Raw genomic sequence first — 11,723 nt, 5'->3', positions numbered from 1 at the left:
AAATATTTATGATTATGTTTATTTAGCTGTGTGTATGTGTGCTCAAATTAGTCAGCCAGCTGCTTTCTATAGAAGCAGAGATCTGAGATTACTTTCACAGTCTAGGAATAGATCTTATGCATCTTCAAAAGCAATGTTTTTCAAATGTAAAGGAAGGGGAGCTGGGAATTATTAGTGGATCATGAAATTAACTTAAAGGATGTTAACAACATTTTTAATGTTATATAAAATCTATTAAAGGCTTTGGGACATCCTTTAGAAAAATAGGAAAAGTCATTCATTATCCTGGAATTCATTAGTAATAGAGCCTTTTCATCCCTGTCTCACTGTTTATATTCGGAGTTCTAGGAAAGAATGTAGGCCTGTTACACAGTGTCATTCTTCTGTGTGGGACATCACAGAACTCTAAATTCTGTGTCCTAAATTTGAGGTAGCTTCAAGATTAGTAACAAAGGAGAATAACAGACAAAAACTAAATCAACTGAAGAAAGTAAGAACGGAGACCAGAGACTGGAAAACTAAGTTCAAAACAAAAAGAAGAAAATGGCAAGAGCTTATGGGGTAAGCTGATCTTGACAAAATAGGCAACTGATGTTAGAGTCACCTTTGGCCCCTCCACTCCTGTGTATATTCACTTACTCAACAAACATTTACTGAGTGTATAATTTCTGCTCTGGCACTGTGTTATTTACATTAATGAATAATGCATATATAATCACTGTTTATGGAAAGCTTATTCTAGTATGTGTGATATAAACACTAAACAACTAAAAAAAGCAAATAGCAGCAAATACATGAAGAAAAAAGATTTAAGTAGGAGAGCTATGAGGAATGGGTGTTATATTGGTAATCTTGCTTGGCCTTTCAAAAGAAGTAATATTGAAACCAAGAATTCGAACTATATGAAATTAACCATGAAAGGAAAAAAATTATTTGGGAAAAGATAGATTGTTCCAGGTAGAGCAGAATGTATGAGCAGAGGCTCTGAGATCACAAGATAAAAGAGGTAGGAGAATTAAAATGAGCCAAGTATGACTGGAACTCAGTGGGAAAGATGATAATGCCTGGAGGTTGATGGTGACCAGGCCATGTATTCAGTAAGTGTTTATTGAGCTTAGTGCCAGGAACTGTTCTAAGTGTGAGCGTATAGCAGTGGGCCCAAATATCAAGTTCCTGAGGCTCTTCTGATGAAGATGAATATAAAGTAAATAAGCAAAATAATGAATTATAACTTCAAGGAATAATAAGTACATTTAAGGAAATAAAACACATTATAAAGATAAAAAGTGATGGGGTTTGGCTTAAGAAATGTTTGGAGCAGGCCACTTTAAGGATGTTATGTTTAAAGAGAAGCATAAATCCCAAAAACATCTAAGAAAATATCTATGAAAAGAAATTTCATAGTAGAGTGAAAAGGAAATAAGGTAAGCACAGTCTCATTGAGGGGCAACACGAAGGCTAGTGGTGCCTAACATCTAAGAGACAGCCAGGACCAACTGAGGTAAGGCCTTAAAAGCCATGACAATGACTTGGATTTTATTTTCAATATACCTGGATGTTCCTGGATAGTTTTAAGCAGAATGGTGAAATGATCTGATTTATTTTTTAAAGGGATCATTCAGGTTACATGCTTGAGAACGGACTGAAAGGGAGGACATGGTCTAGCCAAGAGATGATGGCAGTTGAGACCATGATGATAGGGTAGAGGTTAGAAAGAATGTCAGATTGGCTACATTTTTTAGTTGCATTGGGGATAAAGTTTTTTGATATATTGATATTAAATGTGAGAGATAGAGTACTTGATATCATGTGAAGTTTAGACGTGAATAAACCAAAAAGAAAGGACAAAAGTGCCATTTCCATTGGAAAAACTTGGGGAAGTTCAGAAATTACAAAATGTGTGGATAAGAAAATAGGACTCCTGTTTAGGATGCCAAAAGGAGATACTGAATAGCAAATGGGGAATGATTCAGGAGTTCAGAGGACAGTCTTAGTGATACAAATTTGAAATGTAAAACAGTATTGAATTCACAGGACTGGATGAGAGGAAAAGCCTTGGGGGAAGTTGGGGAAGATGAGGAGTCTCCACAAAGAAGCCAGAGAAGGAAGAACCAATATGAACAGTGGAAAACCAAGAGAATAGCAAACAAATGAAGAAAGCCTTTGGAAAAGGTAAAAATGATTAGCTAAGAAGTCATATACAGAAGAATTGAAAACTATACACTAGATTTGACAAAGAAGTCATTGCTGACAGAGAATTCAATTTTTATTGCTTTTTTAGTCAAGAGTTTCATTACTAAGAAACTCTCAGTGAGAAAGTGAAAACAAAGTATTCAAATGTTTGCTGACTCCTAAGTAAGCTCAATCCAGTTAAGTATGAATTTTTCCTTTTTAGAGGAAAAAAGTCAGTGATATAGATTGTGAGTTAACTATTACAACTTCTTATAACAAACACATTTACAATCTAAATGAGCAAAATATTTTTTACAGGACTCATTTCAACAAAAGTTATTTCTTGTAACAAACTTTAATAGTTTCAAAGTTTACATTCACAGTCTTTAGAAACAGTAAAATAACCCTTTTAGCATTACTTGAAAGCTTTATGCCTCTCTTAGCAATATACTGAGACAGAAACTCAACTCTATGAAGATACAGAAAAATAAATCCAACAAAATTTATGGGAAAAAAAGGTTTGCTTAGTGTTTTTCTTATCTACTCAAGCCAAATATATAGGCTACAGTAACAGCTTTGCCTTCTCTGAGCATCTGTGTCAAGATCTTTCAAATTCTATTCAAGGTTCCTCAACAAAATGTTAACTGAGGTCTGTTGTATGTGGCTTTACTTATAATTTCTAGTCAAGGATAAATTAGTATCACAGAACTTATACAAATCTTTTTCCACATTGAGGAATTTGCCCAGAGAAGTTTCAGCAGAGCAATGCAAGCAAAAGCCTGATTAGAGAGGCATCAAAAGAAATGAGAGCAGAAGAAATAGAGTCAGTGATTATACACATCTTTTGAAGAGTTTTGCTTTCAAGAAGAGCAAAGGGAATATGGGATCAAGAGATTTTGTTGTTGACATTGGTTGGTTTTGTTTTTTAAGATGGAAATATGACATGTTAATGGATATATTCATGGAGAGGGGAATACAGTACAAGGATAGAGTGGCTAAGTGGAACAGGTCCTTGAGTAGGCGAGACAGGATGGGTTTCAGGGGGCAACGGGTGAGTTGAATCTTAGAGAAGTTTATCTTTGATCAAACAAGACTTTTTATGACAGGATAATGAGTTTTAATTTAATGGAGATAAAATTAGAACAAAAAGTGTGATGCCACATTTTGGAAAATTAAGCTATGATATAACTTTCGGTAATCACAAGTTCCAGAAGGTAACAAGTATGGGTGGGAGTGGTTAGAGATAGAACAGAAAAAAAAAAAAATGTCATTAAAATGGGGAAATAAAGAAAATGAAAGGCCAGGTTGTGGATGAGCTAGCCACGTGGGTGTTGATATAGTCAAGAATGATGTTGCCTAGGCAGGGAGAGCATTTTATAAGACAAAAGTTTATTAACAAGTGAAATAATGAATATTAGTAGGTGACATAAATAGAAAGGTTGAGAGATTAAGAGAGTGAGTTAACATATAAAATTCAAACTGATGAGAATGTTTTGAGATGTAGGAGATGGAATATTATGGAGGATTCCTTCTGGCTCTGAGGTCAAAAGTTGGTCTTTGAAAAACAAAATTCAGAGCACAGTGGTACAACAGTTGTAGCCTCGGTGGGCAGACTGGAGCATCTCTGCACCAGAGTCAGAGATCTGGAACAGCAGAAGCATGTGCTCATAAATGGAAAAGAGTCCACAGTACCTTTCAATACCTGGTTTTAACAGTTAATAGGCGTAGCAATGAGAATCAAGTTTTGTAATAGACTGGTCTGACCACCTGTGATTGGGCAAAGCTGTAGAATTCTTTAGGGTAAATGGAAACCTCAATAGAGACACACTTCCTTCCTGTTAACAGAGCAAACAAAATCTTTAGTTTTTAATTGATCTAAATAGAAGAGTGTATTTCTACTCTGATTTTTTTAACAGCTTGTCAAAGCTTTTATGTATAGATAAGTCCATATATATTTGTTACCTAAAATATTCACAAGGATCAATAATAATCTTTGATTATTGTCTCTGTCAGAACAGAAGCATATCAATGTTGTGCCAAGAAAAATGATGCAATATTTACCTCATTACCTGTCATGTCATGCATCAACATGCCATTCATTATTACTTTCATTTTTATCAGTTTATCTTAAAGAAATATCCCAAATGATGCTTTTGATTTCTTTCCTCAAGGTTTAGAAATTACTTATTCAATTTAGGTCATTTGTTACTAAAAATATCTGTCAGTTGTATTTTATTATGCATGTTCTCTTAGTACATTTTGGGGAAAATATATTATGCATCTGCTGTGTACTCATTTCCAGGGAATAACTTTTTTTTGCTTTATTTTGAAACATAACTTCCATGTTTCATTTTAGAATGCTTTAATATTTTGTAATAAGTAATATAGCAGTTCCAAATTGAGTATGTCATTATTTACCAAGAATGATTTAATTAAATTTAAAATATGACTCCCTCCCGCCATTAGAGGAACAATGCTATTAATCTCGCTAGCATCTACTGTGAGATTTTAAGATTTATTCACAATCAAGTAGGGACAACTTTTAAGTAGAATGTAATTGTGGCTTCCAAGGAAAACGTTGAGAATCAAAATTTTGCTCAGTGTCATCTCATTGGTAACACAATGACAATGGAATCAACCGAGATGGCAGAATTATGACAATCCTTAGCATATTTTATTTCTTTTAGAAAGCAGATGTTGCCTTTGCAGACATATAAAGTTTTTATACTTTCTTCTATTTGTTAAATTGTTAAATGTATTATTGTTTAAACTCATCCATCTGATTTTACTACATGTCAGAGACAATTTGTATTTTTTAACAAATTACCTGTCATTTATAGAACATGCAAAAAATCCCTTCCCCACCCTCTATTTTTACAATAAATCTTCTAGCTTTGACTTTCTAAATATTAAGGACCCTCAAGTGGGTATATTGGGGTATAAGGACTCAGGAAATCTAGTACTTGGCCATTCATTTTTCTGAGCTTATTTTCTGACATGTTGCCTTTTACATTTTAGAAGAACAGAGACAAGGCTTTGGCCCCTGACTCGACCCAGATGCGGCTTCTACTCCTCTCTTGTCAGACATAATTTGTCTCCTAGTTTCCTGCTGTTCTATTCCTTAGCATCATGTTTGATATTAACCACTCTTCTTCTCTCATTCACCCATTTGGATGTAATCTGTTGCCCTGACAGTTTAGATCCTCAAATTTTCTGAGTTCCCCCACAGTTTGCCTTCCTTGGCAATAACTCAATTGGAACAATATCAACAACACTCTTGGACCCTGTGTTTGGCAAACTTGAGTTTCCTGCTCTCTATAGATGGTTTTTCTGAAATAGGACCCTAGCTTGAGTGGTAGATTTTGTGTTTGTAATTATCCGAAGAGTTTGCCCTCAGTAAGGTATGCTATTGGCAAACCATGCAGCAGTCCAGCATCCTTCTAGAGTTGGGTGTATTCCTCCCCAGTTGACACTGTCCTTGCTTCTAAGCCAAACTCATCAGGATATGATCTAATGCCTGCCATCCAGAGGGTGTAAAGAACAACTTTATGCCATTTTTCTTGTTTGTTTTTGTTTGTTTCTTTTATTGGTGAACTTAATTCAGAATTTATATGCCTTTTGTCTTTAAAACAGAGCTCCTTTGTAAACCTTTAATATATGACCACACCAGGTTATCACAATGTCCACATCGCTCTGCTTCTTTTCACCACATCCACCCTTTCAACTCTGCAGTCCACACCATTTCAAAGAGACTGTTTTCCACAGACAACTAATAATGACTTCTTAGAAAATATAATGGATGGTTTGCAGTTCTTACATTACTTGCCTTCTCAGTAGTATTTAACAACATTGGCCACTCTTAAGGCTATGATTAGAATGTTTGTGTGTATTGCTCAAGAAAGGATGCTATACTTTGTCAAATACTTTTTCTGCATCTATTAAGAGGACCAAATGGTTCTTGTTCTTTCTTATATTAATGTATTATATGACATTGATTGATTTGCTGCACCCTTTCTTGATCAAAACTCTTCAGAGTATAGGGATAGAGGGTACATACCTCAATATCATAAAAGCCATCTATGAAAAACCCACAGTGAATATCATTCTCAATGGGGAAAAACTGAGAGCTTTCCCCCCTAAGGTCAGAAACATGGCAGAGATGTCCACTATCTCCACTGCTAATCAATATAATATTAGAAGTGCTAGCCACAGCAATAAGACAACAAAAAGAAATCAAAGGCATCCAAATCGGCCAAAGAAGAAGTCAAACTCTCACTGTTTGCAGATGATATGATACTTTATGTGGAAAACCCAAAAGACTCCACCCCAAAACTGCTAGAATTCATACAGGAATTCAGTAAAGTGGCAGGATATAAAATCAATGTACAGAAATCAGTGGCATTCCTATACACCAACAACAAGACAGAAGAATGAGAAATTAAGGAGTCGATCCCATTTACAATTGCACCCCATATCGTAAGATACCTAGGAATAAATCTAACCAAAGAGGCAAAGAATCTGTACTCAGAAAACTATAAAATACTCATGAAAGAGATTGACGAAAACACAAAGAAATGGAAAAACGTTCCATGCTCATGGATTGGAAGAACAAATATTGTGAGGATGTCAATGCTACCTAGAGCAAACTACACATTCAATGCAATCCCCATCAAAATACCATCCACTTTTTTCAAAGAAATGGAACAAATAATCCTAAAATTTGTATGGAACCAGAAAAGACCCCGAATAGCCAGAGGAATGTTGAAAAAGAAAGCAAAGCTGGCAGCATCACAATTCAGGACTTCCAACTGTATTACAAAGCTGTCATCATGTAGACAGTATGGTACTGGCACAAAAACAGACATATAGATCAATGGAACACAATAGAGAGCCCAGAAATGGACCCTCAACTCTACGGTCAATTAATCTTTGACAAAGCAGGAAAGAATGCCCAATGGAAAAAAGACAGTCTCTTCCACAAATGGTGTTGGGAAAATTGGACAGCCACATGCCGAAGAATGAAACTGGACCATTTCCTTACACCACGCACAAAAATAGACTCCAAATGGTTGAAAGACCTAAATGTGAGACAGGAGTCCATCAAAATCCTAAAGAAGAACACAGGCAGCAACCTCTTCGACCTCAGCTGCAGCAACTGCTTCCTAGAAACATTGCCAAAGGCAAGGGAAGCAAGGGCAAAAATGAACTACTGGGACTTGATCAAGATAAAAAGCTTTTGCACAGCAAAAGAAACAGTCCACAAAACCAAAAGACAACCGACAGAATGGGAGAAAATATTTGCAAATGACATATCAGATAAAGGGCTAGTATCCAAAATCTATAAAGAACTTATCAAACTCAACATCTAAAGAACAAATGATCCAACCAAGAAATGGGCAGAAGACATGAACAGACATTTTTCCAAAGAAGACATCCAAATGGCCATGAGACACAGGAAGAAGTGCTCAACATCGCTCAGCATCAGGGAAATCCAAATCAAAACCTCAATGAGATACCACCTCACACCAGTCAGAACGGCTAAAATTAACAAGTCAGGAAACAACAGATGTTGGAGGGGGATGCGGAGAAAGGGGAACCCTCCTACACTGTGGGTGTGAATGCAAGCTGGTGCAGGCACTCTGGAAAACAGTATGGAGGTTCCTCAAAAAGTTGAAAATAGAGCTACCATATGATCCAGCAATTGCACTACTGGGTATTTACCCCAAAGATACAAATTTGGGATCCAAAGGGGTACGTGCACCCCAATGTTTATAGCAGCAATGTCCACAATAGCCAAACTATGGAAAGAGCCAAGATGTCCATGGACAGATGAATGGATAAAAAAGAGGTGGTACACACACACACACACACACACACACACACACACACACACACAATGTAATATTATGCAGCCATCAAAAGGGGATGAGATCTTGCCATTTGCAATGACGTGGATGGAACTGGAGGGTGTTATGCTGAGTGAAATAAGTCAATCAGAGAAAGACATGTATCATATGACCTCACTGATATGAGGAATTCTTAATCTCAGGAAACAAATTGAGAATTGCAGGAGTGGTGGGGGATGGGAGGGATGGGGTGGCTGGGTGATAGACATTGGGGAGGGTATGTGCTATGGTGAAGACTGTGAATTGTGTAAGACTGCTGAATCACAGAAACAAATAAGACATTATATGTTAAAAAAAAAAAGAAGAAGAAGAAGATAGCAGGAAGGGAAAAATGAAGTGGGGGAAATCGGAGGGGGAGATGAACCATAAGAGACTATGGACTCTGAGAAACAAACTGAGGGTTCTGGAGGGGAGGGGGGTGGGAGGATGGGTTAGCCTGGTGATGGGCATTAAAGAGGGCACGTACTATATGGAGCACTGGGTGTTATACACGAACAATGAATCATGGAACACTACATCAAAAACTAATGATGTAATGTATGGTGATTAACATAACATAATAAAAATAAATAAATAAATAAAAGTAAAAAACAAAAGAATCTGTGTAAATTCATATGTTTAAATCCTAATACCCAATATAATGGTATTAGGAGGTAGGGCCTTTGGGGGTATTAGATCATGAGATTTGAACCCTCTTAAATGGGATTAATATTCCTGTAAAAAAGACTCCACAGACCTCCCTAGCTCTTCTGCCACATAAAATATAATGAGAAGTCTGCAACCAGGAAGAGGGCCCTCACTCACCCATACTGGCACCTTGATCTCAGACTGCCAGTCTCCAGAACTCTGAGAACAAATGTTTGTTGTTTGTAAGTCACTCAGTCTGTGGAATTTTGCTACACCAGCCCAAACAGATGAAGATGCCCACTATTTAAATTTTTTTCTTCTTTTTTTTTTTTTGAGATGTCATGGTCTCCTAATTTTCTTCCCATTCCTCTGGTGTCTCCTTAAATTTACTTTTTCCTCTTTTATTCCTTAATTATCTGGGTTCTTAAGAGTACCACTTGAAGTTCTCTTGTGTTCAAATTTTATACATACTCTCTGAGCAATCTCATCCTCTCCCATGCCTTAAATTAACATAGCTTTACCAAATGTGTATCTTGTCCCAGACATTCTTCATAGGAAATCCATATATCCAACAGTATTCCAAACATCAGCACTTGAATGTTTACAATGATCTTTGAACTTACCTTCTCTTCACAAAACTGCTTTTCCTATAGCACTTCTTATCTCAGTAATGGCATTATACACCAGCTGCCCAAAACAGACACCAGGTAATTTTCCTTCCTCTTTACTGTCCTGACCACTAATAAATCACCAAGTCTTGCAAATTTTATTTCCTCAAATTCCTGAAATATATCTCCCTCCTTTTCCTTGACTTTTGTTTATTGCCACTCCCAGGCCTCCATTACATTTTACCTGAATTACTCCAACAGTTTGATAACTACTTAACCAACTCTATAACAAAGTTGATCTTTTGAAATAAAAATGGAAACAACTGCTTTTCAATTTAAAATCCTTTGAGTTTTCTGGTAACCTCAGGATACATTCCTTCTTCATTCTTTGCTTCAGAGGTACAGGTCTGTGATTCAACAGTCTTACACAATTCACAGAAGGGGGGGAAATCAGAGGGGGAGACGAACCATGAGAGACTATGGACTCTGAGAAATAAACAGGGTTCTAGAGGGGTGGGGAATGGGTTAGCCTGGTGATGGGTATTAAAGAGGGCACGTTCTGCATGGAGCACTGGGTGTTATATGCAAACAATGAATCATGGAACACTACATCAAAAACTGATGATGTAATGTATGGTGATTAACATAACATAATAATAACAAAAAAAAGGATACATTCCTTCATCAGGGAAATAAAGGCTCTTTCTGCACTTTTTGCACCCCTTTCCAGTTCCAACTTAGTAGTCTCTAGTCTCTTCCAAATTCCCAAGCACCCTACCTTGCTTTCTTTTATATGTACACTATCAAATGTAAACTTTCCAATTATGCACTCTCTGCCTAGCATTCACTTCTCCCTTTACAACCAGATATCTTACACACACACACACACACACACACACACACACACACACACTCACGGGCCTCCCTCCCTCTCACTGTGCTGGTTAACTTCTACTGATCTTTCATGTCTCAACTTGCATGTGACTTCCCTTGGGAAACCGTTCCTTGATTCCTTAGAGGCTCCTCCTAAGTGCTACCCAAGCACGCTGTAATTCTTCCTTTCATAGAACTTCTTAAATAGCTGTGCTTATTCTAAGTGGTTGTCTTCCAACCAGACTGTCAGCTCAGTGAGGGAGGGTACTGTGTCTTATTCCACCACTCTTATGTTTCTGGTTTCTAGTTCAGTTACAGGTATTTTGAACACTTAACAAAGCTACTATTTTTTTTAAGAAATAGATATACCTTCCCAAATAATTCAGGCTTTTATATGAAAGTCCACAAAAGTTTTCACTTCTTACTGGGGGGGTGGGGTGGGGAAGGACCAAAGTCTTTAAATTGCAGTATCCTACATGACTCCACATGATCTGAACTTCCCATTGTTCACCTTTCTCTTGTTTCAAATCATTTTCCTATAATTCTTTGTTCATTTTTCCTTGCCTTTACACCAGGCATTGCTTTTATGGTGGGATGTGAATGCCGCCATGCCACTATCAAGACCAAGCGTAGCACCCAGTTTGTGGACTGGTGTCCCACAGGTTTCAAGGTTGGCATTAACTACCAGCCCCCCACAGTGGTGCCTGGGGGCGACCTGGCCAAGGTGCAGCGGGCCGTGTGCATGCTAAGCAACACCACAGCCATCGCTGAGGCCTGGGCCCGCCTTGACCACAAGTTTGACCTGATGTATGCCAAACAGGCCCTTGTGCACTGGTACGTGGGCGAGGGCATGGAGGAAGGGGAGTTCTCCGAGGCCCGAGAGGACCTGGCTGCCCTGGAGAAGGATTATGAAGAAGTGGGAACAGAGTCTATGGACGGTGAGGATGAGAGCGAGGAGTTCTAGGGGGTCCTGGCATCTGTGACGTCCGCTCTCTCCCTAGTTTTGTATTTCTCATTCCACTGTTTCCCTAACCCCCTACAAATACAGTGTCTCAAGCAAAAAAAAAAAAAAAATAAATAAATAACATGCTGTCCCCTCTGACTGGAATGCTGTCCCCATAGATATCCACATAACTTTCTCTCTCAACAACTTAAGATCTCTCCTCATATCTCAGCTTCTCACTAAGGTATTTCCCGGCCTATATTTAAAATCTCAACTTGTCCCCACAAAAACCCCATGCAAATATATGCAGTGTCCCTGATTTCTTTTCCTCCCTAATAATTATAATCTCTAATTTATTATATTTTGCTTCTGTATGGTATTTATCTTATATATCTTTCTACCTTTTATAAAATGTAAGCTCCATGAGGGTAATGGATTTTGTCTCTTTTTGTTCACTGCTATATTCCCAATGTCTAGAATATGCTTGCCCTTATTGAAAAAATTGATTCAGTAACAATAAAAAAGTGCTCATAAAATAAGTAACAAGTTGGTAAAACTTTGAATAAGTAATTATAGGGTAGTTTTAGCTTCTAT

General features: G+C 37.4%; 1 long non-coding RNA gene across 1 annotated transcript in view; it reads left to right on the top strand.

The window, feature by feature from the left end:
* Window positions 1-423: 423 nt before the first annotated feature.
* LOC113911609 overlaps window positions 424-11,723 on the top strand; it is an 83,763-nt gene continuing 72,463 nt past the window's right edge. Inside the window, exons 1-2 of the long non-coding RNA XR_003516552.1 lie at window positions 424-561; window positions 2,035-2,172. This is a non-coding gene — a long non-coding RNA (uncharacterized LOC113911609). The remainder of the gene's footprint in view (window positions 562-2,034; window positions 2,173-11,723) is intronic.

This window comes from Zalophus californianus, chromosome 12 (assembly GCF_009762305.2).
Source record: "Zalophus californianus isolate mZalCal1 chromosome 12, mZalCal1.pri.v2, whole genome shotgun sequence".
NCBI classification, from domain to species: domain Eukaryota; kingdom Metazoa; phylum Chordata; class Mammalia; order Carnivora; family Otariidae; genus Zalophus; species Zalophus californianus.
Note: the sequence above shows the minus strand (reverse complement) of the source record. Positions and strands in the feature narration are given on the sequence as shown.